The sequence below is a fragment of the Trichosurus vulpecula genome, chromosome 7, assembly GCF_011100635.1.
Source record: "Trichosurus vulpecula isolate mTriVul1 chromosome 7, mTriVul1.pri, whole genome shotgun sequence".
In the NCBI taxonomy this organism is placed as follows: Eukaryota; Metazoa; Chordata; class Mammalia; order Diprotodontia; family Phalangeridae; genus Trichosurus; species Trichosurus vulpecula.
In genome coordinates, this window is record NC_050579.1 from 113,753,384 (window position 1) to 113,771,487 (window position 18,104).

Consider the following 18,104-nt stretch of genomic DNA (forward strand, 5'->3'; position numbering starts at 1 on the left):
GTATAGGAAAAAACAGAGCAAACTGATTCCTTATGATTAAAATAGAGATACATGTGTGTATATACATATTATTATACAAATATATGATATAGCTATATGTGTGTACAAACATATATGCGTGTGTGTGTGTGTGTGTGTGTGTGTGTGTGTGTGTATCTCCTGATTGGATGTCTAAATAAGAATGTCGTTGTTAAGTTGGGTCCAACTCTTTGTGACTCTGTTTAAGGTTTCTTGACAAAGAATACTGGAGTGGTTTGCCATTTCCTTCTCTGGCTCATTTTACAGATGAGGAAACTGAGACAAACAGGATAAAGTGGCTTGCCCAGGGTCATATAGCTAGTAAGTTTCTGAGGCTAAATTTGAACTCAGGTCTTCCTGACTCCAGGCTCAGCACCCCCAAGATGCCTCTCTAAATAAGCATACTATTATGGCAATATAATAAGCATTTATAAACTACAATTTTTCCATGATTTGTAAATAAGTAAATATACTTGTCATATGTGTGTGCATGTGTGTGTGGGTACTTCTCAGATATATATTATATATGTATATATTTACACATATACATATTCTTGTTATATAAAATTACTTTAAAGTGTTTGAGCATTATAACACACACTGTAACTGTAAGCATAGAGAAGGACTATGACTGTACTAACGGGTCCATTGAAATAAATTGTTTAAATTGATTCTGAAAAAAATCACCAAGAAAATAAAAATCCAACTTGGAGAATTAATGGGAAAAATTCAGTAGAATTTTTGGACACGTATTTATGTACACAAATATTCCTTTTTAGGAATATGTCTATCTGTGTGTGTATTCATATATCTGCACATAGATATTCCTTTTCATATATTAGCTAGTCAGAAAGGAAGGCTGGAGGGCAATTTTATATTCTAATTAGCCTATATAAATCATTCTTAATTCTTCCTTCTGAAAACAGAAAATTTCAATAAATTGTGGCATCACAATAGCTAGCAGTAGGTAGCATGTATAGAGCGCTTTCAGATTCTCACAGTGCTTCACTACTTCTATGTCATTTGAGCCTTACAATAATCCTGGGAAGAAGGTGCTATCATTATCTCTATTTCATAGATGAGAAAACTGAAACAGAAAAAGGTTAAATCACTTGCCCAGTGTCACACAGCTAGTAAGTTTTTGAGTCTGGATAGACACACATATGTATGTTTACACATGTGTATATATGTTTATATATGTGTGTATATATAAGTGTATGTATCACACAGAGAAACATTTCTTAATGCTAACCTACTAGTGGAATGGCCCTGAGACCTCCACTTTGCTTTGTATTTCTAGATGTAGTAATCATGAAATACTGTATATTATAGTTAGCTATATTTGTATCATGTCCCTGGAAGGTGTGGACCATATCTCGTCTAAACTCTGTATCATCTGAAATGCAAATACATTTCCCTGCACACATCAGGGACTTAATAAATTTTACTAATAAATGAGTCTCCTTCCCCTAAGAACCTAAAAAAAACCCAAAATTAGCAATGCCACAGATAGAAGGCTAGATTATAAGATCTAGAGCTGGAAGAACCTTAAAGATAATTTAGTTCAAACTTCTCATTTTATAGATGAATAAAAAAGAGGCTTTGAAAACTTGTTATTTGCCCAAGAAAATAAAGTTAGTAAGTAGCAGAGGTGGGATTTGAAATCATCTCATCTGACTCCAAGTTTAGTACCTTTTCTACTATATCATGCTTCAAGATGATGATTCATATATGACTACCCACTGAGAAATCCTTGATTCTGAATTGATTATTCCAAGTCCATCAGACTCCACCCCTCTTAAACCTCTGCTATTCCTTTCCAAGAAAAACTTTTACCAGCTATTCTACCTATGAAGACTGCATATATTCTTTCCACTTTCGAACATTTGATCTTGCTCACAAATGAAGCTACCTACTTCAACCCCTTAAAGCTGAATGTAAATGTAAACAATTAACTTCTATCAGTCAAAACTAGGGTAGAGGCAATGGAGATTTGACCCAATGCAATGAATTCAGAGGGTCCTAACAAGGAGAGTACTTCTCCTGTCTGTTGCACTGCCAACGCAGCAGTGGTGGTGGTTTTATCCCAGCATTACTTCCTCCTCCTTCAGCATCCCCTCACCACTTATTTCTAAATGCATGAGAGGCACTCCCCAACCCCTGCATCCCCTTTCTTGAAACAGAAATTGTTAATGATGGCTTTCCTCTTTTGTCTTCTCTGCTCTTCTCTATTTCTTTCTCTTTCTCTCCTCTGTACCCCTATAGAAGGCAGTAAGTCAGCATCCTATAGCTATGTCAGACCTCAGAAAAGGCTTCTTTCTTTAAAGGTTAATGATTACCAAGATAAGAAATTTCCCTCCCTCAGATAATCCAGCCTTCATAATTCTTCCATTAAAATAAAATAGAAGGTCTAGAACTAGAAACTCTGTCTCAATAACCATTCCCTCTTTGTATTTAGACAATTCAATCCAATTCCACAAATATAGAATGATCATTTACCACATACAAGAGGACAGAGCCCAAACTCTAGCTTGCCTGACACAACGTTCTGAAGGGGACAGTACAGGGTGAAGGGAAATATAAAATGCTGATTCAGCAGGTCTGCAAACTGCTTCATGTTCTGTTATGTTTAATTCTCAACTTTCCACCAGAGTATACAGCAACCTTTGAACTGAGTTTAACAGTATATTACAACTGCTTGTTTAAGCTTTTCTGTCCATTTGTGTCGGTGAAAGCATTTTACATTTACATTACATTTCTTTTGTGGAAGAAAACAAATACCTGTCCCATACCTGTTTTCTGTGTTGAATATTCTACTCCCCACTTTGGGGAGATTCTACCTAAACTTTAAGTAATTTTCTCCTGGGTTGCCAGAGTGGAGGTGTTATAAGCCAAAAAGTGTGAGAAAAAGAAGTTAACTTCTATCATTAGAGGCCAGGCTTTTCCAAGACTGAACCTAGTCACTGCATGTACAGATCTACTAAGAAGGGCTTTTGAATGGAGAGATGGTGCAGTATCCCAGCTCAAGGACCCAACAACCCCTATTAATTATTAGATAAATAAATATAAAATATATAGAGCAAATTACTTAACCTCTTAGTTCTTTATGCAACTCTCAAAGTATAGAGAAAGCAAAAAAAAGCAGAGTTGGGGGAGAGACTAACAGCTGGGGGAATTATAATAGCTAATATTTATATAGAACTTTATGATAGTTCATATTCACATAACACTTTATGAGGCAGTTAGGTGGCATAGATTGCTGGTCCTGGAATTAGGAAGACTCATCTTCCTAAGTTCAAATCTGGCCTCAGACACTTACTAGCTGTGTAACTGTGAGCATGTCACTTACCCCCATTATCCCCACTGAGGCACAGTTTCGTCATCTATAAAATGAGCTGGAGAAGGAAATGACAAAGCACTCCAGTATTTTTGCCAAGAAAACCCCAAGAGGGGTCACAAACAGTTGGACACGACTGAAAAATGACTAAACAACAAATGCAGCACTTCAAGGTTTGTAGTTTTATATGTGCATGTGTACACACATACATACATACACATACCTATACATATACACACATATATATCACCCATTTATATACACATACGTATGTGTATATATATACATACACATACATACACACATACATGTACACACAGTAAGCTCTGAAAGGTGCTAGTGATTCTAAGAGGTAGAGATGAGGACAGAATATATTCTAGCTACGGGAGACACTCTGTGCCCAGAGACAAGAGGCGAAACATCACCTATGTGGGATAGCAAGTAGGTTAATTTAGCTGCACCATAGAGTGCTTGTGTGAAGGGGAGGAATGGGTAATAAAGCTGGAGAAGTCAGCTGGAGCCAACTTGTAAAGGGCTTTAAATGCTAAACACAGGCTTTTGTATTTGATCCCTAACAAAACAGGGAGCCACTGGAACTTCTTGCAACAGAAGAGTGATGCATGAGTGAGTTGCAGCTGGCACATTTCATGATGGACATTAACTAATTGGAATATAACCAGAGGAAGCAGATCAAGATGTTAAGAGGACAGAAAACTATGTCATATGAAAATGATTAGAAGAAAGTAGGGCTATTTGGCTTGGAAAAGAAAAGACTGACAGGAGATATGATATAGTTGTTTCAAATATTTAGAAAGTGCCATGTGAAAAGAGGCCAAGGGGTAGAAATTGTAGGGAAGAAATTTTGGCTCAATGTTAGGATAAACTTTCTAACCATTAGAGAGGTCTAAAAATGGCTTAACAGCTGGACAGCCACTTATTGGAGATGATATAGAAAAGATGATATAGAAAAGACATCAGAGAGTAGTTAGATTGAAGAGGGGTTCTTAATCTGGGATGCATTTCTGGCGGGTCTGTGAACTATATGGGAAATATATGTGTGTATATATATCAATACATTTAATTTCTCTTGTAATTTAGGTGTATTTTACGTATTTAAAGACATTAACTAGGTGGTGCTATAGATAGAGTGCTGGAGTTGGAGTCAGGAAGACCTGAATTCAAATCTCGCCTCAGGCAAACTTACTAGCTGTGTGACCCTGGGCAAGTCACTTACCCCTGTTTGCCTCAATATCTTCATCTATAAAATGAACTGGAGAAGGAAGGCAAACCACTCCAGTATCTTTGCCAAGAAAATCCAAAATAGGATCATGAAGTACACAACTGAAATGACTAAAGGACAAAACAAGAAGACATTCTGAGAAGGGGGTCTATAGGCTTCATCAGACTGCCAAAAGGGACCATGATACACAAAAAATTTAAGAACCCCTGGACTAGATGATATTTCAAGTCTGTTCCAACTCTGAGATTCTATGGTCTATTATTTTATCATTCTGAAATCCTCTGTCTGCCTGCTTCCTCAAAGGCTCTTGTACACAACAGATTAGCATCAAAACAAAGGAGTCTTAAGTATGTGACCACCGCACAAAGAAGGTAAAAGATCTGTAATAAAATCTAAGGGGTTACTTCTATAGTAGGTCAGATGGGTAACCTATATAGATGGGCCAAGAAAGAAGAACATCACTTCATTTCACAAAAACTTGGGAAGATTGAAGATAACCAACCCTGATGAAAAAGTCTATCAATAAGTCAAGAACAAGTTTAGATGAAGAAACTAGGTGAGTTGCCTAACATTGGACCAAAATAACTTAACCAAGATTAATTACATAAAAACTAGGGTAAAGTTTTCTCTGTCTCCTTCCCCATATATTCCCACCACCAACCACATGGAGTGAAATGGTACTTCAATCATTAGGAGACTCTATACTCAATTTTGGTCACAAGATAGATGTGTGGCAGAAACAATATTCTGAAGGTACCAACTGCATGTATATGTTGAGGAAGGGAAAGGGGGAAATCAGTTGTATAGAGTGGAGCTATGCTATGGAGAAAGTGTTTTTCTGAAGGTACATCCATGATTTGGCCATTGGTGGGGAGGGGGAGGAGAAGGGAAAAAGGGAATAATGCAATGTGTTTGAGTATATAAAAAAAGACTGCATAAAACCTTGTTTGATTCATAATGGAAGTAAAGTTGGAGGATTTTTTTTTTTAGATCATCAAGACAGGATGCTTGCCACTGACAACTGCTAAAAGCATATAATGATGGAAAATTCAGTTAGCACGTACATATAACAAGACAACTAGGAAATCAACTGTGTGTTGGCTGATGCAACCAATCAGTAAGCATTTATTAAATACCTACTATGCCACAGGGACAGTCCTATATAATGGGGATAAAAATACAAAAAATGAAATAGTCCCTACTCTTGAGGAGCTTACATTCTATCTGAAGAACATCTGGAGCCAGTCTGGAATCAGGAAAGGCTTGCCGTATAAAGTAGTGCTTGAGCAGCATCTTGAAGGGATTCTATGAAGCAGAAATGAGGAAGAAGTGCATTCCAGGCATGAGAGATGGCTGGCACAAAGGCAGGGCAATGAGAGTTGGAATATTAGGTGTGAGGAACAGAGAGAAGGGCAAGATCATAAAAAACAGGAAGGAGAGTAATATATAATGAGGCTGGAAAGATAGGTTGAAGTCAAGTTGTGAAAGGTTTTCAAAGCCAAACAAGATTTTATGTTTGATCCTGGAGGCAATAGGGAACCTCTAGGGTTTACTGACTAGGGCAATGGCAGGGTCAGAGCTGTACTTACGGAAAATTATGTTGGCAGCATGTGGAGGATAGTTTGGAGTGAGGAAAGACATAAAGCAGGGAGAACAATTAGGAAGCCTTGGATACAACACCTTGAGTGCTGTGAATTATAACAGCAGGCATAATTTTGCTAAGATTATACACAGTCAAGTTTCTGTAGTGTTAATAAAGGAACCATAAGTATGAGCCTGAGAATATTTTTTAGGAAAAAAAATTACTGCAGCACATGCTGAGATGGAACTAAAATAACAAACCAATGAATTTTGGTCAACAAAATACTCATCCTGATATTTAAAATGACTAACAATGCCATGGAAAGTAAGCTATAATTGTACCATTTTGTAGAATTATTATAGGACCCAGTGCAGGACAAGTAAGTAAGTGCATGGCTCTGGCAGAGGAATTGAGGTTAAGAACAGTCAGGTTCATCTCAATCAACCAGAAGTGTTTCCCACAGGCTGATTTCCCATACATGGAATGTGGAGAAATCTATCATCCTTTAGTATCAATTTGAATGTTTGGACTTCTAAGTATTTTAGTGTTTTCTATTCTAACAATAAATTATACTGTTGGCCAATTAGAGCATACGTTCAAAATAAGTACATTTCTATGCTAAGAAGATACAAAGATAACCATGTTCTATCTCCGACTTTCAGGAAGCCACCCCAGCATAGAGGGGTATAAAAACGACTATGCTATTCGTGTATTATTACTTTCTTAAAAGAGCAATGTAATTTGAAGTAAGTATTATTCCCTAGCTTCCTTAGGAATTTATTTTAAAATAAAGAATAATATGAATCTGGATAATTAAAAATCTTTAAAGGCCCTTACTCTTCAACTGAAAGTCTTAATTGTCATGAAAATGATGCTTACTTAAAAGTCTGTGACTTTACCACTATTGTTAAAGATATTTCCACCCTAACCACCTTTCTATATATCTGAGCATTGACCTAGACCATGGGTGGCGAACCTTAGGCCTTGAAGCCACATGTGGCCTTCTAAGTTCTTAGGTGGGGCCTTTTGACTGAGTCCAAGTTTTATAGGACAAATCCTTTTATTAGGGGGATTTGTTCTGTGAAGTTTGGATTCAGTCAAAGGGCCACACTTGAGGACCTAGAGGGCCATATGTGGCCTTGAAGCCAAAGGTTCCCCACCCCTGACCTAGACTTTTCCATCTGCCAGTTCTGTGGTAAATTGAGTCATATCACCATAGTTCCTCCAGTGACTCCAGCTTCCTTCTTTCAGAAATACTCTCTCTTTCCTTTTTTCCACTGTTGGTAATGAGTGTCTGCCTGTAGTTTTCTTCCAGAATTTTACTATTGAACTGCAATGAGTGCTTCCGGGGTGCTAAAATGTGAGGGGCTGTGGATTTAAGGATTTCGATGCATAGGTCCTGCTCCTGAAATTGTCCCTTGGCTCAGGTACCAATTATCTACAGTGGCAGTGAAGGCCCACAGTACTGTGGACAGACGAGTAGAGAGACACTTTAGAAACCACTTCCTAAAGATTGGCACCATCTTAAAGAATATTTTAGCACTGGCCAAAAGATAATAAAATAATGAAATAAGGGTGAGATGGATTTGCTTTTGGGTATGTGAGTGGCAGAGCTTACAATTGTTTAATAGGTATCTTATTTCAATCTGATAGAAAGTACCAACAGACACTTTCCGAAAGAAATGAAAGCCTGAATTGTCACTTTCTATGCATGACTCATCCCACATTCAAAATGCATGTAACATACCTGTAGTCTTATTTTGAAACACATACACAAAGCAAGTCTAATTTTTCAAAAGTTCATTAACAAAAGCCTATATAATTAAACAGCACAGTGACTCATTTTAAGAAGCCAATGTGAAATAACAACTCCTCCCAGGGCTGAGAAACAGCAAACCAACGACAGGAGTGCTTAAGAATCACAGGAAGTAAAGCAGATATTTACTTATTGCAGGAGAGTTTGGAAGAGTTTGGTGCGGGGGAGGGAGGGGAGCGTTCTCCAGAAAGTATGTGCTTCTCTCAACCCTGGCACCACAAACTTCTCTCCTCCATTCCTCAAAAAGCCTTGTGAAGGAGCCGCTTCAAGGCCACGACAGTTTCCTGTTAACTTCCTGTCCCATTGTCACTCTCTGTCAAGACAGAACAAGTCATGGGAAAGATGCATAGCCTGGTAGGAAGTTCAAGAAATAATCAATGGAATGGAACCTTCACATAAATTCTCAGAAAGTTTAGTGTCCCAAATGTTTTAAAGCAAATTTGAAATAACTTTGTTAATGAAGTATTTAAGTGGAATGTTATAAGAATAGCCTATTAATAAGTCTATATCTAGACTGATTTATTTTATGTAACCTTTTAATAAAGACAAGTGCAGCACAAACCCTCCTCTCTTCATCATATTCTGTCTTCAACAGAAGCCTCTGTTGAAATTAATGCCTCCAGAAATCCCAAAGAATTTCCTTCCGCATTGAATAGAGTCAAGTTGTAAGATTGCTGTATTTTACCAGACAAGAGATCAGGACGCTAAAAGTCTTTTTTTCTCTTGCGGTTCAAGTCACCCAATAGACCGGCATCTTCCCTCCTCCCAGACACCTAAGTATCACCTCTATCCAGAAACCCACCAGTTCTGAGAGCTTTCGTTTTCTTGTTCTGTGGGGTACGCATTATCAGAGAGAAAGAGCAATACGGGTTGGGGGGGTGGGGAGGGGGAGAAACTAACCGAGAACTGAAATCGCTGCCCTTTTCGCTCTGTCTTCTCAGGCGCCGCTCCAAGTTGGGTGTAGTGGGAGAGAGGAATACCTGTTGCCCAGAAAGAGCTCCTTCAGCTGCGCTCTTGAGACCTTGGCACTTCTGGGCTCGGCTGGGCTCGTCAGGCGCCTTGCCCGATTAGTGACTGGCTTCACTCGAGGTGCCACAGCTTTGCTCCAGGACAGGGTCCTACGCCCCCAACCTACCGGTGCGACCCCGTCCTGGGGGTCAGAGCTGGAGAGCACTAGGCTGGAGCGCGCTAGCTAGAATGGGAAGGCGTTGTCCCTACAGCCCAACTAAAGACAAGAAGCCGATCCTGAGCTAGTTTCTCCTCCTCTTTCTTTTCTTTCTTTCCTTTTTTTCTTGGTTCCCACTCTCCCTCCCCCCACCAAGATCAGCAGCTTAGCCCCCGGCTGAAGGGGAGGAAAAGAGAAGAACCCCACAATGATCTTATTCCCGCTGGGTCCTCTCCAACTAGGCGAGAGGAAAGAGGATGGGAGACCAGACAGGTCTGGAGGAGGACCGAGTGTGACGAGAGCGGTGGAGGGGCGTGTTTCTGTGGGTATCTGAACGATGGTTTCCTTCCAGCACGCCAAGGGTTCACTAGGGGTTGGTGGAGGCAGGGTGGACTTTCCCAGGCTTCGTTGAATCTCCGTGGCGCGGGGTGAGGGCTGGGCGTCCAGCTCATTTCCCAGCAGCTGAAGAAACCCACAGAGGTGTAAGTAGCCGCGGCGTGGGTGGTGACCGCAAAGAGCCAGCCCCTAGCAGGGTCCTGAAGAGGGCGTGGTGAGTTTGGCCTTTGCTCTAGGATAAGCCTGGCTGGGGTCTTAGGCGAGTGGTCCAGCCACGTACTCAAGAATACCTAACTGCAGCCCAGCCTTTAAGAACAGTGCTTTCTTGCCCCCAGCTGTCCCTACATCTCCTGGCCCCCGAAATTATCTGGTCTTTGTCCTTCTCCAGCCTCTGGTGTTGGTCACTTCACCCAAAGTTATGTTAATTTTATAGACTCAGAGCCATGGGCTGGCAAATGTTTAACAACTGGATGTCTGGGGAAAAATGTTCGCAAGACACACTTCTAAGTTTAACACGTATTATTAACATTTCCATCTCTTTCTTAAATCTAGCGTTTGCTGATTTCTGAGGTGTAAATGTAAATGAAAATCTAAAAAGTGGCTCCTGGAGCCCCGAGGAGTCTCCAGGGCAACCCTGATTGAGATTATCTCTAAGTTCCCTTCCAGCTCCATCTCTAGGATCCTTTGAGCAGTCCAACATCCTTTATTTTACAGATGAAAAAAAAAACAAAAAACGTGGTATCTAGAGAAAAGAAGTAATCTGCCTAGCCTAGAGGGTACATGGCTAGTAAACAGCACAGTCTGAACTTGAAACCAGGCAAATCTCGTGATTCCAAATACAGCAAACTTTCCACTACATCTTCTTACTGTTCATAGGAACTGCACAGCTTTTTTACTCCCTGCACCAACCCCCTCCCCATTGAAAATACCTGGAGAGATGAAAACTAATGCTATATGGGGAAGGCGGGGGGAGGGACTGGGTGACAAAGTACATCCAGCAGGAAATGGGTTGATAGTTGGCATGAGAGATGGGTATAGTGAAAAGAGCAAATACATTTGGGGTCAGGAGAGACCTTCCTCTGAGACTAACAATTGTTTGACTATAAGCAAATCACTTAACAACTCTAGGCCTCGGGTTCTTCCTTAGTAAAAATCGATTTAGAAATATCGATAGGACCTTCCCGACATCTCATAATAGACATGGTGAATTTAAAGTACTATGTAACTCTTAAAGCCCTATATCATTGGCAGCTGTTCATGTATTTTCAACATACATAGCCATATTTGATTGCTAGTTATTTGTAAATGTAGTACCCCATCCATGAGCTGCCTTCCAACTCAGACTCCTACTCTTGGTTGGGTATCCTACAGAGTAGTTACTACCCTAGGATTAAAGGTTCTTCCCTATTCCTAAATCTTGCTTTTAAGCGCCAACCAGTGTACTTACCTTTAACGATGATGATGATGATGATGATGGTGCTGCTGCTGCTGCTGCTAATTGCCAACGTTCATATAGCATTTTATATAAATGGTAATTATTATGATAATTATGTGCCAAACGCCGTGCTAAATGCTTTACCATTATTAGCTTATATATGCGATCCTCACAACAACCCTGGGAGGCAGACGCTATTATTATTCCCATTTTACAACTGAGGAATCTGAGGCAAAGAGAGATTAAGTGACTTGCCCGAGGTCACAGAGCTAGTAAGTGTGTGAGGCTGAATTTGAACTCTCTTACTGTTGTTGGGGAGGGGAGAGGAGGTGTAGCAGCAAGCACCCTAGCATACTCAGGATGGCCTGCTAGCATGGGCTTAGATGTGCTTTTCTAGGAAAGACTGCTCAAAGAGGGGTTAACAATTCTACTTTTAATTACACTCACTAATTCAGGGGAAGGGTCAGCACCCCCAACGTCAGAGAAAATACAGAGAGAATACAAACAGAGAAATTAGCATAAAGACCAACAGGTGGGGCTCTGACTGCCTGATCAAAGCCATACTGCTATACATTTACACTACTGGATCGAGAGAGCCTTTACCTCTGAGTAGTTATGGGGGTGGGGTCTGAACATACGGCTAATAAGAATCTCTACCAGGGCATCACAAGGTCCTTCTCATAAGCGAACCCCCAAAGCAACATACCAACTCAGAGTATATATATATACACTTCTCAGAGCCAGAAGGCATCATAACCCTCATGACTCAGTGCCTAATCAACTTAGTACCAAAAGGTGTGGAAGCCTTCCTATAAGCAAGCCTCCCCTAAGCAAGCTTCCCTTAATGGGCTCCATGTGAGGCCTATTAATGGGCAGGGAAGATCTTCATATCCCACTAACATTACAGGAGGGAAGAGGAGAAGAAGGCAAAGAAGGGAAGGGAGATGAAGAGGGGAGAGATATACTTAGACCCCTACTCTCCTGCAAAATATGATTTTTTCATATGCACCCTTTTGCTCTTCAGAACTTTTAATTTCTGCATTAGCATTCAATTGATTCAACACATGTCCCTCATTTTGTCCTAATGTGTACTGTATCCAAGGTGGTTTGCCCTCCCTGTCCATCCCTAGACAGAATTTGACGGAAAGGCTAACCATCCTTAAGCCTTCCTCTATATCTGAGCTTGATTATGAAGTTCCCCTCTGGCTATGAAACTGTGCTGTGTGCCCAGCATACAGACCAACAGGGCAGACATTTCCTTGTCCTGGTATATCCAGGTAAAATAAAGACAAAAGAGAAAAAGACTCAAGAAGAGTCTAAAATCCATTCCACACAGCTAATAAGTGTCTTAGGAGGGATACAAAGTCAGGTTCCTCAGACTCAAAGTCCAGTGCTCTATCAATTACACACTCAACTGCCCAAATGATTTGTATTGTTGTATGATGGCAAAAGAAAGGTGAAATCACATTTTTCCCCATTAAATTCAGTGCACTTTATTTTGGTATAAAATTGCTTGTTTAAGTCCTTCTTTTCTATCCACACCAAGATATATTTGTCCCAGACCATTTATTGAGAGAACAACAACTCTCTCACTGGGCTACAGACAATCAGCAAAATAAAGCTGGAGCCCGATTTCCTCATCTACAAAATGAGGAATTTGTACACTGTGTATCTAAGGTCCCTTTTCAGCTCTTAATATTGTATGACTCAATCAGTTTTAACACAGAAAAAATGCTTTTTAGCTTTTAAAAATGAAAAGAAATTCATTTAAAAATATTCCCCTTCTCAGTATTTCACATTGGTTTCATTTCACCCTCTGGATACACAATTCCAGGTTTGTTTCATGTGACTTTATGGTATCTAACAGTGCTTATTTACAGATAAACATCTTCACACATTCTCAGCTCTAATTAAGCAAGACTGATTAGATTGTAAGCTCCTTGAGGGCAGGGACTGTCTTATTTATTTGTTTGTTTGTTTGTTTATTACATTCCCAGCAGTCTCTGACACATAGTAGGTGCTTAATAAACATTTGTTGGATTGGATTGGAAATAATTCCACTTATTCACTTGAAATCTGCCACCCTTAAATCTTTTTATGGGATATCCTTTTTGTGTAAAGCTTTCCTTTTCTCATCCTTGCAGATATTAATCAACTAGTCAACCAACATTTATTAAAGAAGGAAACAAACCTTTATTGAGTGCTTACTGTGTGCTAGGCACCGTACTAAAAGCTTTACAAAAATAATCTCATTTAAACCTCACAACACCTATGAGAAGGGGGATGCTATTATTATCCCCTTTTTACAGTTGAGGAAACTGAAGCAGACAAAGATCAAGTGACTTTCCCAGGTTAATAGAGCTAGTTCGTACCTGAGGCCTGATTTGAACCCCTGTAGTACTCCATACACTGTGCCTCCTCCCCACCTCAAGCACTCACTACGATACATGCCAGCTGCTTTGCTTGGCTCTGAAGAGTAAAAAAACAAATGAAACCTTTTCAGCCCTTAGGAAACGGAAATTCTATCAGGGGAAACAACAGACACACATGTGAAAAGATAGACAACACCCTATAAATAAATACGAGGTAATTTCAGGGGGAGATATGAAGCCGGCCCTTGAAGAGGCACATTCCAGGCCTGCAGACAGCTTGTACAAAAGCAAAGAAATGAGAAGTGGAATTTCTTGTGTGAGGCATGGCAAGGCCAAGTTTGCTGGGCCAAGAAGTGTGTGAAAAAGGGGAGAATTGTATAATAAGCCTGGAAATGTAGGTTGGAGCAGGCTGATGAGTTTTTAATTTGATCCTAGATATAATAGGGAGCCACAGTAGTTTAATGAGCAAAGGTTTATATGGTCAGTCCAATCTGTGCTTAGGAACATCATTTTGACAGCTTTGTGGTGCTGGATGGATTAGAGAGAGGAGAGGCTTGAGGCAGAAAGGCCAATCAGGAGGCTGTTATAAAAACGATCCAGGCAAATGATGGTGGTAATTACGTAAGAGGAGAGAAGGGGATAGATGCAAGAGATGTAAGCCATAAGACTTGGCAATTGATTGGAGAAGTGGGACATGGGAAAGTAAGGAGTCTGCTGCCTTCTTCAGAGCTAGATGCAAGTTTATAAGTTTTGCTTATGACTAACATGTCATGATGTTCATTATAAGTCTTAAAAACACTTGCTGGTCAACAAACATAATCAACTCTAGTGGCTCTCTATAACTTCCAGGATCAAATGAAAATCCTCTGTTTGGCATTCAAAGGGCTTTATAACCTGCCCCCCCAACCTTTTTAGTCTTCTTACACCTTACATCCCACCATGTGCACTTTGCCATCCAGTGATACTGGCATCCTTGGTGTTCCTAGCATAAGACACTTCACCACCCAGTCCTGGGCATTTTTGCTGGTTGTCTCCCAATGGCTAAAATGACCTCCTTCCTCATCTCTGCCTCCTGACTTCTCTAGCTTCAAGTCTCAGTTAAAATCCCACCTTCTACAAGAAGCCTTTCCTGATGCCCCTTAATTCCAGTGACTTTCCTCTGCTAATTAATTTCTATTTACCTTGTGCATAATTTGTCGGTACCTAATTTGCTTGTTGTCTCCTGCATTAGACTGTAAACTCCTGGAGAGCAGGGACTGTCTTTTGACCTTTCTTTGTACCTCTTGTACCTAGCACAGTGCCTGGCAAATAGTAGGTACTTAATAAATGTTTATTCACTGATTCATAATGAGAAAAATACATCAATTCCATTGATTCATAGTGATAGCATTCATTTACTTGTCCATGTAATAAACTTTTACTAAGTGCCTACTGTGTACAAGATAGTGTGCTTGGTGCCAAAGGCTCACAAAGTACCACCAGGCAGCTTGGCTTAGTGGAAAGAACACTGGACCTGGAGTTCTGGCTTCATAGTTACTGGCTATGTGGACCTGGCTAAGTGACTCAGCCTCTCTAATCTGCAGTTTCCAAATCTGAAAATAGGTACAATAAATAATGTCTAACTTACAGGGCTATTAGGAAGAGCAAATGAAATCAATGGAAAGTGCTTTGTAAACATTAAAACACTATATAAATGTAAGCTATTGTTATTACATGTGACTGATTTCTACTCTTTAATTTCCCATCAAAGTTATTATGAGGAATTCTGCCATCTAGAGCAGATTCATTGAGTCAGGGTGTGGAGGAGGGAAGGAGGTATTTGGTATGACCACACCCATTTCGGTATGTAGTATGAAGTGCCCTAGAGAAAGCAGACTTGGGAGTTCAGGATGTTGAAGAGCTGGGAGATCAAGGTGTTTGAAAGGGGTGGAGACTGGGGTGGAGAAGTTGGCAGTAACAAGGATATGGACAGGATGGAATGAGTGTTACTATCACTCATCAACCTTCTTCCCTCAGGTCTACATTTCCTTTTCTTCCTCTCTTCTACATTTTCTTTCTCCCATAAGTTTGATCCTTGCCTTTGCTAACAAAGACACAATGACACCATAACTTTCCACCATTCTTACAATGTTATCACATCCTGCCTTGAACCCGTAGTCTATTGTGTAAGCAGTGGGAACTGGTTGCTAAAATAGACTGTGGAATCCTTTCCTGCGAGATCTTTAAAAATGAAAGATAGCTTTGTCAATGGGATAATTTATATTGAGGCCTGTTTTGAGGCAAGAAGGTATGGAATAGATTGGTCCTGTAGCGGGTATGTAGGGGGAACTCTCTGTTTGAGGAAACTTCTTCAATCTGTGCAGGTAGCCACATTCTATTCAGGTCGTAATCTTAGAGAGTTGCCTACAGCACTTAGAATTTAAGTGACTTGTCCAAGGACATACAAGCCAGTATGTATCAGATGCATGACTTGAACCCAGGTCACCCTTGGCTTTGTGGTGGGCTCTCCTTCAGAACACCATGTTGGATCTAGACATAATGAATTATGGAGGTCCTGTAAAGCACCAGGTCTGGAGTTAGGAAGACCTGAATTCAAATCTGGCCTCAGATACGTATTAGCTGTGTGACCATGGGCAAGTCACTTCACTCTCTTTGCCTCAGTTTCCTCATCTACAAAATGAACCAGAGAAGGAAATGGCAAACCACTCCAGTATCTTTGCCAAGAAAACCATAAATGGGGTCATGAAGAGTCAGACACAACTGAAGTAATCAAGCAACAACAATATACACTAGGGATCTTAGAACTATTAATTCCCTGTTTCTTCTAATCATTGCTGGGCCCATCCTTGAGGCATCATCACCACCAAACCCATACCTAAAACCTTTCCAGTAGAATAGAACCTGCTAGAGCTTACACTTTACTGATAACACTCTCAAGAGCCCAAAGTCACATTTTCACTTTGATGAGGAATCAGAGTAGGACTTTACAGCTGTTGTCTGAGGACCAGCATAGTTAAGTTGTGTAGAGACTCACCAGTGTTCACAGGATGACAAATTCTTTGGCCACATCAACTGTTAAAGTTGTGGAGAATCTGTAATCTGGGGTGGAAGGAGCAACTCTCCTCAATTAAATCAAAGACTATTAAAGTAAATAATCCTTCTAACAATCTTATCACTTTCTGCTATTCACTAACAGCTGGCATAGGGTTGTTATAAGAATCAAAAAGATGTATGTAAAATGCATTGAAAATCTTAAAACTATATGAATGCCAAACATTATTATTAATCCTGCCTAGATAAATGGAGTTTCCTGTATTAATGAAATCAAAAGTCTAGTCACTGTCCCAAATTTTGATGTTTTTCTGTTCTCATGCCCCAGTGCCTTAAGAAAACACACAATTTTAAGCATGTTAAAATAATGAAAAATAAGGAAACACAGAGTAAAGTGAGAGGATACTCTAAACCTAAACTATTCTCCCTTCCTTTTGATTGAATGTTTTCTTCTGGTTATACAAGAGACACAGTAAGGTGTCACTATGCCCATTCTATGGTCTATCACAATGGACAGTTGGGATTTATTCCTCTATTAACTTTAGCTTCTCTCCCGGCAACAGATGGCTGACATCTTTGATTTCAACTTTCTCTAAACGTTGTAAGAAGTAGCTATCTGGATGCACAGTATTTGATGATCCATCCATTTTAATTCATTGAACAAATACTTATTAAGTACCCACAATATGTGAAGACTGCTTCTGTTTACAATTCAGATAAAAAACAACCAAAGAACCTTACAGCCTGTGATTGATATCTCAAAGGAACATTAATTTGAGGTTAGTATCATTAAAAGTGTCAGTGCTAGGATCAGCACCCAGGCATCTTGAGTCTAAATCTGATGAGGTGTGTAATACCACCAGCTAGGTGGTGCAGTGGATAGAGACTCATCTTCCTGAGTTCAAATCTGGCCTCAGACACTTACTAATTGCGTGACCCTGGGCAACTCACTCAACCCTGTTTGCCTCAGTTTCCTCATCTATAAAATGAGCTGGAGAAGGAAATGGCAAATCACTCCATTCTTTACAAAGAAAACCCCAAATGGGATCAGATAAGACTTTGCTTTGCAAACAGTTTACTCCCAATTGTCCTCTGAGGTAAGTAGCGCATGTGATCATCCCCATTTCACAGATGTGTAAGAGTTTATTATTCTATCTTTAGTGTGGACTTCTAATGATTCTCCAGTTGATTGATTCCCTTTGACTGATCTTTGCCTTCGAGGTTGTCCCTCTCTAACCTAGTCCTAAGAGACATAGTGCTGAGACAAGTATATGACATGGAGCTTCTGGATGGCAGCCCCAGGAGAGGGGTGTGAAATCCCATAGTAGAAAGCAAGCTGGGTCAACAAGAGAGTGAGACCAATATGGAAGAGCAGGTATTCCACCAGGAGAGGGGGAGTACAGAAACTGTGGCCCTCCCCACCATGTCACTGTTTGGAGAAATAGTATCAGTTATCTTGTACTAATTTGGCTCTGACTCACAGAACCTTATACAGAGTTATAGTTATTAAATACATGTTTCTTCAAGACTCTATATATTGAATATGCTTTTTACAACTTTTGCTTCAATTCAAAAAAATTATTGGTGTTAGAGAAAGATTCATCTCTTTACATACTATATCAAAATTGTTATGTGTAGAAATTAAAAATGAAAATTTAAAAAGGAATTGAGTGTCAATTATTCCTGTAGTTCTTAAGGGTTTAAAATTAAGTAACACAATAGATAGAGTGCTGGGTATGGATGCAGGAAGAT

At 39.9% G+C, this 18,104-nt stretch overlaps 1 protein-coding gene across 1 annotated transcript in view; it reads right to left on the reverse strand.

Moving 5' to 3' along the window:
* STX11 (syntaxin 11) overlaps positions 1–9,453 on the reverse strand; it is a 45,113-nt gene extending 35,660 nt beyond the window's left edge. The window contains exon 1 of the mRNA XM_036765760.1: positions 8,894–9,453. The gene's annotated coding sequence lies outside the window, so the exon portion shown is untranslated. The remainder of the gene's footprint in view (positions 1–8,893) is intronic.
* Positions 9,454–18,104: the final 8,651 nt, after the last annotated feature.